Source organism: Poecilia reticulata, linkage group LG14, assembly GCF_000633615.1.
Source record: "Poecilia reticulata strain Guanapo linkage group LG14, Guppy_female_1.0+MT, whole genome shotgun sequence".
NCBI lineage: Eukaryota > Metazoa > Chordata > Actinopteri > Cyprinodontiformes > Poeciliidae > Poecilia > Poecilia reticulata.
Genome location: NC_024344.1, coordinates 10305816 through 10314572, shown reverse-complemented (window position 1 = coordinate 10314572; position 8757 = coordinate 10305816). Strand labels below are relative to the sequence as shown.

At 35.5% G+C, this 8757-nt stretch overlaps 1 protein-coding gene across 3 annotated transcripts in view; it reads right to left on the bottom strand.

The window, feature by feature from the left end:
* LOC103475800 (sorting nexin-19-like) overlaps positions 1–7237 on the bottom strand; it is a 142820-nt gene extending 135583 nt beyond the window's left edge. For all 3 annotated transcript variants that reach the window (XM_017308583.1, XM_017308582.1, XM_017308584.1), the window contains exon 1: positions 6895–7237. The gene's annotated coding sequence lies outside the window, so the exon portion shown is untranslated. The remainder of the gene's footprint in view (positions 1–6894) is intronic.
* Positions 7238–8757: the final 1520 nt, after the last annotated feature.

Here is an 8757-nt window from a genome sequence, read left to right as displayed (position 1 = left end):
ATTCGGATTGTGGAAAATGAAGAAATTTGTCACGAGAAATGTAGGCAATCGCTACGCTCCACTGTGAAATGTCAAGCATCCACAGAATACCCACAATACATCTGGCCACCTCAACACTGTGCCCCATAACTCAGTAAAGACAAACAAGAACAGTACAGAGAAACCCAGTGCAACAGCTTAAAAGAAAAAGAACAAAARGTCACGACACCAGTTTGGCAGTATTTGGGATATTTAAAACAAAAAACTAATCAATAATTATATGTTGACTGATATGTTTCAGTTTGTGTTTTTCAGCCATATCATCCAACTATATTTTTACCTCATACATAGATGTTTATATCAAGAAACCATCAAAAAAACTTTGCAAGTAAATATAAAAAGATGCTATAAAAAACCTTTATGGTGAAAAAAATAATGTGAGATAAAAAATAAAAAAAATCTGTCCAAAAAAGCTGAATAACATACCAATAAAATAGGCTATCCTAGTTTTAAAATGTCAGCAAGGCYAAAGAAAACTCTATATCTACTGAGGTCGATCGCTTTCTATTCACTAGGTAAAAACTAATAATGCTTTCACCTTTAAAAGCAGTTTTAAACATTCTAAAGCGATACACTTGTCCAACTGCTTTACCCATGACTACCACTAACTAATAATTGACTGAGAATTACAAAACACAAAAACCTGAAAACTTAACAAAAGCCAAAATAAGCCCAACAATAACAGACATAAAAAGATTTTTTAAAAAGCAGAAGACAATGGAGACAGAAAAAAGGTATGAGAAGAGGTCAAAAGGGCAATGTCAGCAGTGAAAAGGGGAAGCGGAGGCTCATATTTTATAGCCGACGGCAAGCGTGCGGTTTGGCAGGCGTAGCAGGAATTAGTTTATTAGAGTTGTTCCTTTTACGAGGAGTTGTCCTAAGAGGAAAAAGGAGAACAGGTTAAAACTAGTCATTTCTGCCAACTTTGGAAAAAAAATGCCTATGSCTGAAAAAAGTACTACTCTTACTCATTTATCAGTAGMTAAATCTATAGGTAGTCACACATTCTAGTTCAGAGATGCAGTACTCCTAAATATAAAGCAACTACTTTTCCAAATAACTTGTTTATAAAGGAATATTTGAGAGATTTAAGATGGTTTTATGCAGTTATACAACGCAAACCGATATAAGCTAACATCTCACTAAGAATGTCCAAGTTCAAGCCATCATCTGAAAACAAAAAAAAATATGTAGCACAAAGGCAGACCTACCAAGACACRGTTGTCCACCTAAGTTAACAGGCTAGACAAGAATGAGAGAAGAAGCCAAGAAACCCATGAAATACAAGTCAGTTAGATAGGATAACCATTGTTCACACCCAACAGAAACTGTTGTGTGCTTTTCTGAAATTTTATGTAGAAAGTTCATCTTGAAAGAAAACCAGAGGAAGCCACAAGCCAGGTAGGAAACCCAATAAACATGTGGGAGAAGATGCTCTGGTCAGATAAGATAAGGTGACCAAACGTCCTCTTTCCCCACCGGACATATCCACTTTTCACATCCGGGGGATTTCATTGATGGATGACAATGTCTGGGTTTTTACCATTTATCAGGGGACCAAAAGATATACTTAAATTGACAGGTGTGATGCATGAAATACACCAATCTTTCTTTGACATGCTCCCTAGTGGATGGTTCTCATCCCTTCACTGACGAACAGACAGCAGGACTGCGCTAAAGCTGATGTTTGCAAAGCACAAGTGTAGCTTTACGAAAAACTGGAAAATAAATGTCCTTCAAACCGTAGCGGTTGCAACAAATGGGCAGCAGAGTGCACCATCTACATCACTGGCAAAGGTGTTTSTGGGTATAACAAGGTGCAAAACATCYTGTAGGCTACCTGGAYACAAAAAATAAAAATATGGCTTAAAGCTTATCTATTAAAGTGGCTAAAGAGGATAAAGACAAAACCTAAAGACTAGTGTACACACATTTTTGTGTTCTTAATTTTAGACTACAAAGCAGTAATTGTTAGGGATGCACCAATATGAAAATTTTCCTGCACTTTCAACCCCATTTAACGCCGCTTCTCTGCTCCAGTTYAACGCCCCATAATCCTGTGCTGCATCACTGTCGCATGACTGAAACACACACAAACAACAAGAAGGAAACAACATCAGCTGTTCATATCGATCCCATTTTACTTGTCGGACCGATACATATACGTTAAAAAATAACTAACATCGTCTGATACAGATATATCCTACATCCTTAGTAAATATTTCTATGAGTATCTATTTCCAGAGATTTTAAAGTCAATTTTGCACCTGTTGGTCCCTTGAAGATTACACAAGGTGGACAGCAGGACAACAATCCTGGAGCTGCAGCCTGAGCTACGATGGAATACTTCAAATCCAGAGTTCTCAAAATGTGGTATAAGAACCACTGGTAGTCCTGGGGMTGAGTCTACAGGATATATACAGTGGTACTCTGAAGACAACTGTAATTCTACCAAAGGATCTGAGAATGACAAGAAACCAAATTTAAAAATATRCCAACTCTAAGTTCAAAACCCGGTGGGATTCTCTAAATGACTGCTCAGGGACTATGATAATTATTACAAATACCTGTATTTCTGTGATTTTGTACTTTCAATAATTGAAGCAACATGTTCACTAAAAGAGATTGCTGAAAGAAGAGTGTATGAAAAGTTTCATGAGGTAGAAATGTTTAAAAGTGGACATAAATGTTTTTTTTACTCATATTGTCACAGCCTCCATGTTAGATGCGGAGGTCAGGGAGTGTTGGGAAACTTTATGTGAGATTTCTTAACTACAAACAATAAAATGCATAATTAGACCTAATGTGTGAACAAGACGCTAATGGAAAAATATATTGTTTTTCATTACTTTCTTTTTTAAGTTAGAGCAAAGTGAAAAAGTCAAAGTCACTCATAAATCTTGGTATTTAAAAAGGTGGAACTTGTTATAAAATKAACCATTGGTTAAGATTAGAGCATTTTCATGKGGGYGGCCCATTTACAGTCCAAACCTACAGTTCGTAGCGTCTAGGACTCTAAATGTAACTAAACTGTTTAGTTATGCTCTTTATCTGCTTAATTTGATTTGCAAAGAAAAATGGGAAAGCTTTCAGTTTAGTTGCCAGGATGTTAGACAAACCCAAAACAAATTAACAAATTAATTTATTAGTATTTGTAACAAAAATAGCTCTTTTTTTTTTCACTTCACAATTTATTTGGTAAATTACATGAAATCCAAATAAACTGTCTGAAGTTTGGAGTTGTTATGGGATAACATGAAAGTTCAAGTGGTGTGAATACTTTTGCCAGGTTCTCCAAGTGCAAATGTTCCTCCAAACAATCAGAAATATTAACTTTCAAATATTTCCAGCTATGATGTAAGCAGTCTTTACTGTGGAGAACATTTCGCTTCTGGCGGTCCACCAGCTGTTCTCTGTACAAATATATGCTTTAAAAATGCATACAGAAAGCCAAGTGCATAAAGAGGTCTTAGAATTTGGACTACACTTCATGTCATGGTTACTTTTTAAAAAGAACATGTTTATTTTTGTTAATAGATGTTTTACTTTGTGTACAACGAGCCAAGCAGAAGTTTTCACTGCCTSTAAAGCCCCTCTGGTTTGTTTAGGGATTACTCTAAACCGTTTAGTGAAATGGTGTGTGATCACGCCATTGGGACATTGAGACTGTCTTTTCATGCCAACAAAGAAACAGGTTTTCTATCATATCCTGTCACTGGGAGCTCATACTTAACTTCATACTTGTCCTCGGTAAAGAGATAAAGTTCTGTCAAATGTATCAGATAAAGATTTTATAGTGAATGGATTCATGAACAGTCAAATAATTCTGAAAAAGCTCCCAAAATAACCTGCTCCATAGATACTGAGCAGATCAATGAGTTTGCAAACATCAACCATGATACCAGAAAAAAGTCAGTCTCAGCCACTGGCTATGGCAGTRTGACCTTCAAGGCCAGCTGTTGTTATTTTCCAYAGAGGTCAGCAGCTAAGAATGTGAAGCACGCAAAGACCGAAACATGCTGTTCTTGTCCCAACAACCACCACCATCCTTTTATACATTTGTCAATAACTTATTGTCTTTGGTGTTCACTTTGCATTTCCTCAACAACTCATTAAATCTTTTTAAATCTCAAACAAATGTACTGCTTAAAGCAGATTTGATTTGTTTGTAGATTACAGAAATGTGAGAACTATTATGTCAGTATTTCTAAGAGGAGTGCCTCCAGGAGAAACCTGAGAAAGAAATAAGAGCAGAAAAGCTATTTTTATCAGTTTTCCTGCAGGATATCCTGGGACAGCATGTACATTTTAAAACGGAATAACTCACRACAGAAAAGAACAAGTTAAGCTCTCAGTGGGCTTAGTGTTATAGTCTTTGTTAAACCAGATCCATAATTCATTCAACCTTATTATCATCAACAAGAGTGTATTTGTTTTTGGAAATAACCTAKCTGATGGTGTGCACTGTAAAACTTTTAAAAGCTCATGTGAAACGCTTCTCATGCAGTTAACAGGAGTTGTTAACTGCAAAAAAGTCATCTCAAAATTAAAATGTACTCAAACACAAATATAAGAAATAACTGAAAAATATTTATTACTGAAATACAACATGCATCCATAAGTGACTATATTAAACTTTTATTCATTTAATCCAACACACTAATTTAGAAATGCCTGCTGCTACCTTAAGATTTTTGATTTAATTTTTATTTGTTGTATTTGTTGTTTATTTACAACCAATATATTCCCATGTTGTGGATAAAGAGTTTATTTATATATTCAAGTACATCAAGTATTGTTAGAGTTGTGTTTCTATTTGGATGTTTTTATGCTCAAACTTCTGTAGTTACAAAAAATGAAATGCAATAAAACTGTCCTTTTGAAATATAAAACAAAGATATTTAAATTTAAACTCCTTTAAGCATAAATTTAAACTCCTTTAAGCAAAAGTTGTACCAAATAATTATCAAATACAATAAACTAATATAAAGCAATCATTTTAGAAATATGTTGAAAAATGTTCAGATATTTTTCTATATTTAAGAATGAATGTAAAATCACTATATTAATTTTTATTTTAAATGCATTAAATCAAATCAATCAGCCAGACAATTAAATATTTTTTCAAGATTGGTTTTGGGTGAGAGTCAAAATGATCCAATTCCTAAGTACAGGCAAAACCCCGGATTCCCATAATTAAAAACTAAACCAGAGACTCCCCACCACTTTTGGACTGTAAACTCATCAACCAACCGCATGTTAATTTTTTCTAGCTCAGTGGGGAAAAAAAAAAAAAAAAGATACATTTCAGGAAAATCTGCTTAAATCCATAAATGGAGATAAATACACAATTCCTTCAGTGTCTGTTTAAGTCAATACTACTGCAGRAACGATAGCACATTTATAAAGTTTTCAAGAAAAATTATTGAAWATTCTATGAAAATCAGAATTTGTGAAAAAAATTTAATTAGCAAGTCGCACTGCAAGGACAACCGGGAAAAAGGCATTTGGAAGAAAGTCTGATTAGTTCATTCAATTTTAAAGCCTACCAAATAATATAGGGTAGRAACAAAACATGTAGCTCATGCTTTCTAAGACATTTATGGATTTAAGCAGATTTTCCTGAAATTTATCAGGCTTTTGGTAAAAGTGTGAAACACCATGTTGCTATATTTTAATTTCATCCAACATCAAAGGTTTGATTTAGTTTTCCTGGTTACTCTTTTTGTGGGTTTCCTGTAATAATAAAAGAAACATGTTCTTAACATTTGCTTAACAAATATCAGAAATAGAAAACATAAAGACACATTCATTGTATACTGTTGACTCATTGGTTAATAAATGSCTCATCTGCAAACATCAAATTAAGCTCCTGGCATTGTTTGGTAAACAGTGGTTAACATTATGTAAGGAAAACAACTTTCAAGGAAGTTATTTAAACTAATACCTAACACCATCTCTGAACGAATCAACCACTGCACAATTGCAAATAAATGTACATCATGTCCGTTGGGCTCCTGGTCCAGGTTTCACTTTACCAACGGCCACACCTGCCTGTGGTTATTCATTACCTCCCTCAGAGGTCATATACACCCAAGTTTTCTGATGTTCTTTGTAAGATTCAGGTGTTTTCTTGCGTTTCTCATCAGTTTKTTGTTGGTTTTCTGAATCATTGACCATCTACCACACTGGTTTCCTTAGTTTTACTAAACTATATTKTATCTTCATCACACATCAGCCACTGAAGCTCAGCTTGCATTTAAGTTCACCCGCCATCATCACTGACAACTGCACATAGCAACAAGTTGTAACAATGAACACCATCTGAGGCTAAAATTTTAAGAACCCAGAGTCAATTTAATTTTAAACAACGTGTAAAAAATATGTATATTTTCAGGACTAAATCAAATTATTTGAAGTCAACTACTAAACAGCCCTGATCTAGTGTCTGATCTAAAGTAAAGACGTTATACCGTCTTCTTGTTTCCTGTGTGTGGCAATACGTGTGTTCCAGTAACTGTGTTTATTTCTGGACATGTGAAATGTCTGTACAAATGATCACGGCACAACAAGACATACCCGGAGAGACGCAGAGCAGCTGARTCTACTCCAAAGACCAAGCACAGAGCAGGCAACACCTCATAAAAACACAACACACATGCATGTGTACACAAACACACACGCACGCACGCAGGAATAAAAACAACGCAAGTAGAAGAAAACTGCATCAGAACTTCAGTTCTGCACAGTTAACCCCTCTACAAGGAAAGATCTACAAGCTAGCAAAACATTTCTGWGTATTTAGTTTGAAGCCAAACAAGTCAAAGTAACTTCAGCTGTTTGTGAGCAACTCACCCTTTTCTTCACATAACTCTGTCTGTTGTCAGTCCTCGGCTCCAACAAGGCAAGTTTGTTCCTCGGATTCGTTGAGTCTCAAGATGGAGGGGAGAAAAAAAAAAGAAAAAAAACCTCTCCAAACACAATTCCTCTGCTCTGAGTTTTGTTATTGTAAGTGTACCGGGTTAATTTCTGTCTCCCTTCCAATGCCTGTTGCACGGGCTACTAACGTGACAACACAGATAAACAACCTGTAGGAGTGAGAGAAACCAGTGAGTGCTAAAACACACAGGTGCATGCAGACTGACAGATATTACAGAGGCACACAGAGAGCTCAAAGGAGAACTGTATGAAACGGCTCCTTTGCCAGTGATTCCCCTTGTGTGGGACTCCAACCTTACTCCACCTACCCCCTCCTCYCTGTGCCTCCCCTCCCTCGCTCCCAAACAGCTCAAAGACATAAAAGAGAAGGACTCACAAACTCCTCWTTCTCAAAATGTTACTTTTGAACAGCTTTGAATGCAATATWAAGAAACTTTTTTTTTYCAYGTGCATCTTTTGCAGAACAGTTTAACTTCTAACAGCGCCAYCCGAGTTTGTAACCTGCAGGATTCGAGAAGATAAACTCATTTCCTTGTCACGATAAGATAAGATTACACAATTCAGAATTAMAATTGAAGGAGAAATGTCTGCTGAATGTTTTCTCAAAATGTTTGGCAAAAATSAATGTGTAGGTGATAAAGGAWTTTCAAAATAATTCAACACAATAACTGTCCAAAAGCAAAAACTCCCACCAAAACTCAAGACTGCTTATATTCTGATGACATTTAAAGATASAGTAAAATCAACATGAAGGTTTTTGAAAGCATAAATCAAAGTCCTCCTTAGGCTAATGTGGGCCTCAAACAGGCTCTTACATGAATAAATCTAGACGACCGACTTGTGTTCGAGTAAGTCAAAGCAGAAGTATTTCACAATATTGAAAATCACCCCTTCATTTAGAAAGAAAGCCTAATGCAATCTGAAGAACTCCTCTACAATCACTGCGAGTTCAGTTTTATCCATTTAAAACTAAGAGATGATATTTCTGGCTATGTGCATAAGTAGTAGTAATTGGCATTTTACAAACTGGAGTCTGTTCACAATTGGCAGARATGTCAGTAACTCGTGATAGCTGCTACCCCCTAGCATCGAGAGGTTAAGAGAACATTTTAATTACAAACGCTGTAAATATATAAACAAAAAAGTGACGATGTATTTTGCGAAACTTTTACAGAACAGTGAACTAAAAGTGTTGATTATAAAAATCAACACCCCATCTTGATTTATTCCCCTCACATGGGTTCATCCATACTTGGTGCTGAATCCAAAATATTTMACTTTTCTGATCTTGTATCAGTGTTTTACTTCCATTCAGTTTATTTATCTAGTGCCAAATTACAACACAAGTAATCTCAAGCTACTTTGTAAACCGGTCGAATATTCAGTTCAGATCAATTTACTTTATGACAAAAATACAATACCGTGCAATTTCATTATATTATACAGTAAATCAGTTTCATCATGCCAAGTGGTAAAACTAATATAAGGAAGTTCGGCTAACTGAGTAGATTCTGTAACTTTGTACACACATCAAACATTAACCACCTTTTAAATTCAGACAAAAAAATTGAACAGCAGCACGAGTGAATATGTTTAAAGTAGGCACAAGGGTCACATTATGTCAGAGTCACCTTCTACACAGTAATGATTCTATTATTAAGCCATCKGTGCTAAACTTGCTGTTGTCCATATGCAATTTGAATTTTTGTTTCACTGAACTAAAGACCAGTACAAAAAAGCCAGATATTTGCCATGGTGACAGAAAGGATTCCTAAGTTT